The following is a 9,785-nucleotide window of genomic DNA, read 5'->3' on the forward strand; positions in this document are numbered from 1 at the left end:
CACCATAGAAAAAAGGCCAAAGTACCTTAAACTTAGCTTCTGATTCTTCCTTAAAGCAACAGTGTGTTGCCTATAAGGTTGAAGCTTTACCATAACCATATCACCAACAGCAAATTCCTTAGGAAGTCTTTTCTCATCAACATATTTCTTCATCACCTGCTGAGCTCTTTGTAAATTACACTTCAACTTAGCTAAAGTAGCATCTCTAAGCATGAGCTGATCTTGCACTGAAGTTGAATCTTGCAAATTAGGAGTGTATCTCAGTAGTTGAGGAGGTTCTCTACCATATACCACCTGAAAAGGAGTCATACCAATACTAGTATGATAAGTTGTGTTGTACCAATATTTTGCCCATGGTAGTAACTTATACCACTCCTCAGGGCTATCAAATATGAAGCATCTAAGATACATTTAGAGGCATTTATTGACATCTTCTGATTGACCATCTGACTGTGGATGGTAGGCTGTGGACATGTTTAATGATGTACCACTCAATTTAAACAATTGTTGCCAAAATTGACTAGTAAAGACTTTGTCTCTGTCAGAAACAATTGTCTTGGGAAATCCATGTAATTTGACCACTGTATTCATGAATGTTTCGGCTACAACCTTGTTGGAATAATCAGCCTTCAGACAAGAGAAATGAGCATACTTGGATAATCTATCTACTACAACCATAATGACTATGTAACCATGGTACAAAGGCAACCCAGTGATGAAATCCATGGCAACATCTTCCCAAACCTGATCTGGAATAGGTAAGGGCTGCAACAGTCCTATAGGGGTTGTAATGGTAGTTTTCGCCTGTTGACACACTAAACACGTCTGAACATAATCCTTGATGAACTTATGCATGGCCTGCCAATGAAACTAAGCAGTAACTCGAGCCAATGTCCTTGTATATCCAGCATGGCCACCAACCAACGAATTATGACATTCATGTACGATTTGCTGTTTGAGAGAAATATCATCGGGAATAACCAATCTACCATTCCAGTATAAGAGACCATCATATACCATGTAATGAGGATCATGGGGATTATTTTTCAAGCATAACTCTATGACTTTTTGCAATTTATCATTATTCAATAGGGCTTGTTTAATTTTTGTGACGATGTGAAATTGAGGTTGAGACCATGCCATGTAAAAGGACCTAGATAAAGAATCAGTAGGAATGTTGTCTTTACCAGGTTTATACTCAATGGTGAAATCATACCCAAGTAATTTGTGAAGCCAGGTTTGCTGCTCAGGAGTTTGGATGGCTTGGTCAGTTAAACTTCTCAAACTCTTTTGATCTGTTTTAATTATAAATTTGTGTCCTAGCAAGTAGTGTCGAAATTTGGCAATAGCCTCAGTGATTGTGTAAAATTCCCTGGTGTATGCTGATTTCTTCTACAAACTAGGAGTTAATTTCTTAGAGAAAAAGGCAATAGGGTGATTATCTTGACTCAATAGTGCCCTTATGCCCAAACCCGAAGCATCAGTCTCCAATGTGAATGGTTTATTAAAATCAAGTAATGCCAAGACAGGAGCTTGTGTCATGGCTGCTTTGAGTGAATCAAACGTTGTCAATGCCTCATTGCTCCATTGAGAGTTATCTTTCTTTAACATATTAGTCAATGGTGTAGCTAGAGACGCATAACCTCTAATAAATCTTCTGTAGTAACCTGTGAGGCCCAAAAACCCTCTAAGTTGTTTGATATTAATAGGAACAGGCCATTCCAACACAACTTTAATCTTTTCTTTTTCCATGGACACCCCAGATCCTGAAATTGAATGACCCAAATAGTCAACAGTTTGCAAGCCAAATGAAATTTAGAGAGCCTAGCATAGAGTTGACGTTGAAGCAATAGCTGCAGGACAATTTCCAAGTGCTGTAAATGAGAATTCCAAGAAGGACTATATACAAGAATATCATTAAAAAAAACAGTACAAACTTCCTAAACACTCCCTTAAACACATCATTCATCAAACATTGAAACGTGGCAGGTGCATTGGACAAGCCAAATGGCATTATGAGCCATTCGTAGTGGCCTTGGTGAGTTCTACTATCCTTCTCTTTCATCAGGATTTGATGATATCCTGACCTGAGATCCAATTTAGAAAAATAATTAGCTCCATGTAATTCACCAAGTAGCTCATCCACTATAGAAATGGGAAAACTATCCTTAATAGTGATGGCATTCAAAGCCTTGTAATCTATACAAAACCTCTATGTACCATCTTTTTTCTTGACCAAAACTATTGGAGAAGAAAATGGACTGGTGCTTGGAACAATCAGACCCTCCTCCAACATATCCAGAATCATTTTTTCAATCTGCAGCTTCTGACTATGGGGATATCTATAAGGCCTCACTTTCATAGGTCCAGTGCCATGCATCAATGGAATAGCGTGGTTTTGAGATCTATTGGGAGATAGACCTTTAGGAACAACAAAGACTTGTTTGTATGTATGCAGCAAGATAGCCAATTCAGGTTCCATGTCCCTAGGTATATCCAACCAATCATCCTGAGGACAGACTGGAATTTCAGGTTGTAATGCAAATAGTTCAGCAATGGCATTAGTACAGTACATTCTTCTTAAATGATTGAATTGTGCAAGACTACCTGTTGTTGATTTTTCACCATGAAGAGTCACAAATTGCTTGTCCAAGTAAAATTTCAGTGTCAATGTGCTGTAATCAGATATGTGTAGGCCCAGAGTAGCTAGCCAAGCAATTCCAAGTACTAAATCAACACCAGTAACAGGCAACAGATAGGCTGATAATTGGAGTGCATGTCCTTGGATCAAAACGTCCAACTTGCTGACTAAACCTTCAACAACTAAAGAGTTTCCATTGCCTACCAGAACATGAAAATTAGGGACTGGTTCAATAGGTAATTTAAGACAGGAGGCTAGTCTTGGTTGGAGAAAATTACCAGAACTTTCACTATCAAGCAGAACTTGTATAATAATACCATTGATAGATCCTTTAAATCTCATCGTGCCCACCCCAGTAGACCCTTTTAAGGCATTAAAAGATAAATGGTGCTCAAGAGAGTCTATAGTATCCAAATGTTTATTGTGGTCTGGTGGCTCAGGTTCTATAATTACATTCTCATCTTCAACAATTTGCAAGAATAAGTATTGTTTATTGGGACATTTGTGGCCAGGTGAGTATTTCTCATCACAATTAAAACATAGGCCCTTCTCCCTTTGGTGTTGAACCTCAGCTGATGACAATTTTTTTTACGTTATTTGGTTTGAAGGTAGAATTGGTTGGTGTTGGCAAGAGTGGGGGAAGGCTTGTGGACTTCACGGTTTGGGACAGGGGAGGACAAGTATTTGTGGTTTGTACTTTGGAAGTAGGTGAGGAATTATAGATTTTGGGTTTGTAAGAATATTTTTCTTCATACAACTTTGCCAATGACACATATCTCATTGAAGTAGTGGGACTTTGAGCCACAACATCTCGACGGATTTCAGTTTTTAAGCCTCCGATAAAACAATCAAGCAAAGCCTCAGTGGTAACACCTTGTACTCGATTAGCTAATGCAGTAAACTGAACATAATAATCCTGAACAGACCCAGTTTGCATCAACTTAAACAAATCAAATCTAAGGTGTTCATACGGTGAAGGACCAAATTCAAGCTCAAGAGCTCTGGTAAAGCCAGTCCATGAGACAAAAAGGATTAGCTCGAGACATCATTTGATACCATGGGACTACCTCATTGTCAAGGTGAATAGCAGCAATGGTTAATCTCTGATCATCCGGTGTATTATAATAATCAAAGAACTGTTCAGCCTTAAAGATCCACTACAGTACATCAGAACCATCAAAGCATGGAAATTTGATTTTAACATTACGCACTTGAAATGGAGGCACCTTCATGCTTGAACTAGATGATGAATCAGCTTTGTTCTTGAGCAATTCATCGCCTTTTCGAGGGTGTGAAAACGTAAATTGTAATCAACATTGCGAGATTCCATCAGCTCCAAAAAAAATTTTACGTCATTGGAGAGGTCTTTGAGACGTGTGTTGCCAGCCATATGAGAAGATGAAAGCACCAAAATGTTATGTATAAAACTATAATACGTATAAAGTAGCAGAGTCAATGAAATATAGACGTCAATAAGCAACGAGACTAATATTATTCATGCTCAGAGGTCACACTATTCCACCATGATACGTGAATAGTAATGACGATATAGTGAAAAGGGAAAAGAACAATAATGAGAGAATATTTTTCCTTCCAGAAAATGATTAAAAGCCAGAGAGAGAGAGAAATAGCTCCTTTCTTTCCACCCCCTTTCTCTTTCCTCTAACAAACTATTTGTACCCATTTTCAGTCTCAAACCCATGCAATTTTGAGCTAGTAAACTTCACGCGTGTGCTTCTCCTGCACCCAACATCCTGAGGATCATTTGCCACGTGTCCAGGATTCCTCCTTTGGTTATCAGCCTCTAATTCGGGTCCCACGTTATTTTCATCCATTACACAATAACAAAACAAAATATGCTCTTTGAGCAATTCAATCAATTGCTTTTAGTTGGGGTTTCCCGGATGGTGAGGGAGCAACATCGTTCCCTCGACATCACAATTAATCATTAAATACAACATTGGCAATGGTTAGACAACTATTACTGCGAGTTGTAATTTGACTATTCGGCATTAAAACCCCAAAACTATTAAGAGCGGGGAAATTCTAACCCTCTCCATATGCCAAAACGTACAATACCCCTCACTCCCCCCTTACCTGAGGGTTTGCTGCGGATCTCCAAGATTACTCTAACATGTTATCCTTCGTGCGTAGAGCTTCTCCCTAACCTTTAATCAGCACAAAACAGTCTATGTAATCAAAAGGACAAATGAAAACTGTCAATTTAAAGAGCACCATCAGAATTGAAGTTTCCCAATTGGAGGATTTCAATTTTTCAAATTAATTTGGAGCAAAGAATGGATTCAGAACCTTACAGAGAGGCTGGGCGGTACACTTTCTTTTTCTTTTCGCAGATGAGAAACCATATGCATGTACATGGATGGAGGTTCGAGAAGAGGAAAGGAAAAGGCAACAATTTTGTGAGTCCAAAGAGCCTTGTGGAAGCCTATGTGGGTGAAAATTAATGAGATGGTAATGACACGCGATTTAAGTTGTGGGAGACATAAGGCTTAAAGAAGGAAATGCTTTATTATAGAGGATTAGATAAAAAGAAAATAAGAAGAAGGGGGATATGTATGCAGGATTGAATTAGGAATTTAGGGTAACAAGAATGAAATTGATAAATATTTAATTGAATAAAAAGAGTAAAATGTAATTTAAGATACACTGAGATGATCACAATTTAATTTAAGTACGAAGGTAGTAATTTATAATATTAGAGAAAGGAATTAATAGAGCAATCAAAGGAATTGTTATAACAACAATTGATAGCGGGAAATTTAATTTGGGTATATTAGGGGAATACGAATTAAAATTAGATCTTATTGAGATTACACAATGATGTTAATATAATTATTTTAAAGTCTAAATCATTTTAGGAGATGGAAATTGTGCTCTTTAATTGATCAGTTTGACTTTAAATGAGTCTCAAAGTGTTTAGTGTTCATCCTATATATTAATGATTATAAATTCACTAACTAGAGGTACTTGTAACACAAACACTAAGAGCTTTATTCAAAAAAAAAATTGTACTATTTGCTAGCTAACAATTAGGGGTGAGAATAGGTCAGACCGACCTACAGGGGCCTACGATCTGGCCTACATAAAGTCTGGCCTGCATTGACCTATTTAATAAAAAAAGTTAGGCTCGGGCTTTTTTAAAAGCCTATTAAATTAAATAGACTAGACTTAGGCTTATTAAAAAGCCTTATAAGTCTGATAGGCCGGCCTATATATATGTATATATACTTACATTATTTTTTTGGATACCAATATATATGTGTCATTGCATTGAACAAAACACACGGTATAATTAATATTTTTTTTTGAAACTAGCAAACTTTGATTACACATTACTGCTCCATAACTTCCATTCTTATAATCAAGTAAGACTTTAATTACAATTTAAGTGGTGTGAGTCATGTGCTGACTGTTGTTTCATTCTTTTTACTAGTTTTAAGATAAAATAGAATAGAGAACACAACTAACAAAAATTACAGAGCAAACAAAACTTGTATCCTTTTCACTTCAAGCTTTGATAGAGGTAAAACTTCAAAACCTTGCCATTTTTTCTTTCATCTTCTTATTCCTTTAACAAGTTTCATTATGATTCTTGATTTAGGCATGTTCACGTTGGTTTTTTGTTACTTGGTGATATATGATTTCTATCAATACTTTTTTGCATGTCATTATAACTATTATATTTAGATAGCTTTCTCACTACAGAGTCAATGTAGTTTTGGGACATCAATATGCAAACCTTGATGTTGAGGATTCTATTTGGATGTGAGTCGTCCAATATGCAAACCCTGATTTTCATAAGCTTACTCATAAGGTTACAATGACTCATGCATAAGATTACACTGACTCATGCCTTCAAATTCAAATAACCTTTTTATAATTCCCGGGTGTTAGATACTCAAACGAAAAGACGAGGGAAATAATTGCAACTGCTTGTAGATGCAAATGCCTTTGGTGTTTTGATGATGATCATGATGATATGATGCAATTGATGCAAATGGGCTTTTCAAGTTTAACTTCAAGACAGTACTTCAAGAATACAAGTCACAACATCAAGATGATCACTAGTATATTAGGAAGGGAATTCCTAATTGAATTAGCAAAAAGTTTGGCCAAGTAATTTAAATTAAAAAGTGTTTTTCAAAGGATTTACTCTCTGGTAATCGATTACCAGAGGATGTAATCGATTACCAGTGGCCAAATATGCTTTACAACAGCTACTAAAAATTTGAATTCAAATTTTAGACTGTGTAATCAATTACACAATTTTGGTAATCGATTACTAGCAGTTAATAAATGTTTTAAATTCAAATTTTAAAAGCTGTAATCGATTACACAAATCCTGTAATCGATTACCAGACAAGACTTTTAGAAAAATAATTCTAAGAGTCACAACTTCTCAAAAGGCTTTTTCATGACCACCAATGGTCTATATATATGTGATTTATAACACAAATTTGCTGAGAGTTTTTCAGAACAACAAGTGTTTATTCTCTAAAAGAGCAAAATCATTTTATCCTCTTAAGAATTCCTTGGCCAATTCAATTGCAATTCATTAAGGAATTATTTGAGTGCTCAATCTGTAAAATCTATCTCTTTCAAGAGAGATTTATTCTTCTTCTCCTTCTAATTCTCTAAGGGATTAAGAGACCGAGGGTCTCTTGTTGTAAAAGAATTCTAAACACAAAGGAAGGATTGTCCTTGTGTGTTTAGAACTTGTAAAAGGAATTTACAAGATAGTGGAACTCTCAAGCGGGTTGCTTGGGGACTGGACGTAGGCACAAGGGTGTGGCCGAACCAGTATAAATCTGAGTTTGCACTTTCTCTTCCCTTAAACTCCTTTATTTATTATTGCTTTATATTCATATTCAAATTGTTTTATTTGAATCAATATTTAAGAAGTTCATTGTTAAGGAAATTTATAACTTAAATAAAAAGTGAAATAGGTTTTTACTTGGGGAAGTAGTTTGGAATATCTTAATTCAACCCCCCATTTCTTAAGATATCTGAGGCCACTTGTCTAACACTGCTATCATGGTTCATGAATGAGGTTCTCTTTTGTAATAATTAATATGTTGGTTTGATAGACTTGGATGATGCTACCTCAAGTATGAGGTTCTTTTTTTTTTTTTGGATTAGTTTATATATCATAAGGTGATTTCAGTTTATATTATTAATATATGGCAAAATTACAAAATTGGTCCCCCACTTTATCTCTAGTTCTAGATTTGGTCCCCCAGTTTTTTAATTCACGAATTTGGTCCCCCTATTTTGTAAAATCGTGCAATGTTGGTCCCCCGGGCCACAATTGGACGTTGATTGTTACAAAGGAATGTTGACTGCCACATGTCACGTTAATATTGGATGATGACTGCCACGTGTCATGTTCTGATTGGATGTCAATTCCAAGAAAGATGAAATGCATTGTTGTTTTCATTGACCAATCAGAATATGACATGTGACAGTCATCATCCAATAAGATCGTGACACGTGGCAGTCAACATTCCTTTGTAACAGTCAACGTCCAATTGTGGCCTAGGAGACCAACATTGCATGATTTTACAAAATAGGGGGACCAAATTCGTGAATTAAAAAACTGGCGGACCAAATCCGAAATTGGAGATAAAGTGAGGGACCAATTTTACAATTTTGCCTTAATATATTTGTAGGACTACCAACTAAATTAACGTTAGATTAAAATCAAGCCAAATTATATATTAAGGCCTTGTTTAGCCTATTATAGAAGGTGTGTTATTTTTTTTTGTAAAAACAATTATCAAAGGAATATTAAAGGTTTAATGTGAAGAAGACTTTTAAAAAGGCTATCAGGTCAGGCTAGACTTTTAAAAAGGCCAGGCCAAGCCAAAATAAAAGCCTTTGATAGGCTATAGGTCAGATTCAGGCCTAAAAAATTCATCGTAGGCTAAACTCAGACCTTTTAAAGACTGGTCTGGCCTATTCCCACCCCTACTAACAATATCGATAATAACTATACTATTATAAAAAAATCAAATAATTTTCTATAAACACCTCAGGCAATTAATCGTACACATACCCTCAAATACGCTACAATGCTAACACCTCAAAATATGATGTTATACTCACTAAAAAAATTAATTTTAACATAGTGATAGATTTTAGTGGCCACTATAATAATTTTAAGGGAATTGTTTGGGGCACCCAATATTTTTGTTGGTACACTCAACAGTTTTTTAAAATACCAAAAATGTTCTTACTGGTATTTTTGGTTACAAATAGCATATTAGTTTTTTCATTTATGCAGCGTCTTTTTTTTTCCGTAAAACCGTACTCTCTTAATGTAATTTGCTTCCATTAGCATCCTTTATAAGTGTTTGTTTTCGTCGGTAGTGCACGTGCATTGTTTACAAATATATGATGAAATTTGGTGGTTTTTCGCCGTCGAAGAATAAGAGATAAGTATAAAAAAATCAAAACATATAGATTGACAATTCATATGGTTCATACTGTAATAAACAATATGTATGAACCATACAGATTGCCAATTCTTATGTTTTGAATTTTGTTAAAAATTATAATTTTTTATACATTATTTTATTTACAAAATTTGATAATTAAACAAATTTGATATTTAATTGGATGTTGTATTTAGATGTTTATTAAAGTAATCAATAATTAAATAAATTTGATATTTAATTAAATGATATATTTGGATTTATTATTGTGATTGAAAATTTTAAAAAATATGATATTTAATTAAATGATGTATTTAGATGTTTATTACAACAATTCATACTTAAATAAATTTGGTATTTTTTTTACATATGTAAATTTTTATTAAACCTATGATTTTTATTTACAATTTATATATGTAAACAAATTAATTATTAAATAAAAATTAATTATCACAAAATTTATTATATAAATTTTCATGTGCATTAAATGTACATTTGAAATTGAGTATTATATATAACAACATTAATTTTTTTATAACATAATTGGTCTATTAGACCAATTGATTAGAATATTTTTTTAATAACGCAAATGTCATAAGCTCAATTGATTAGAATATTGTGTTAATAATATAAATGTCATAAGTGCAATTCAGATTATAGATTGCTAATCTGTAAGCCTACTAAAGGGC

This window comes from Glycine soja, chromosome 3, assembly GCF_004193775.1.
Source record: "Glycine soja cultivar W05 chromosome 3, ASM419377v2, whole genome shotgun sequence".
NCBI classification, from domain to species: Eukaryota; Viridiplantae; Streptophyta; class Magnoliopsida; order Fabales; family Fabaceae; genus Glycine; species Glycine soja.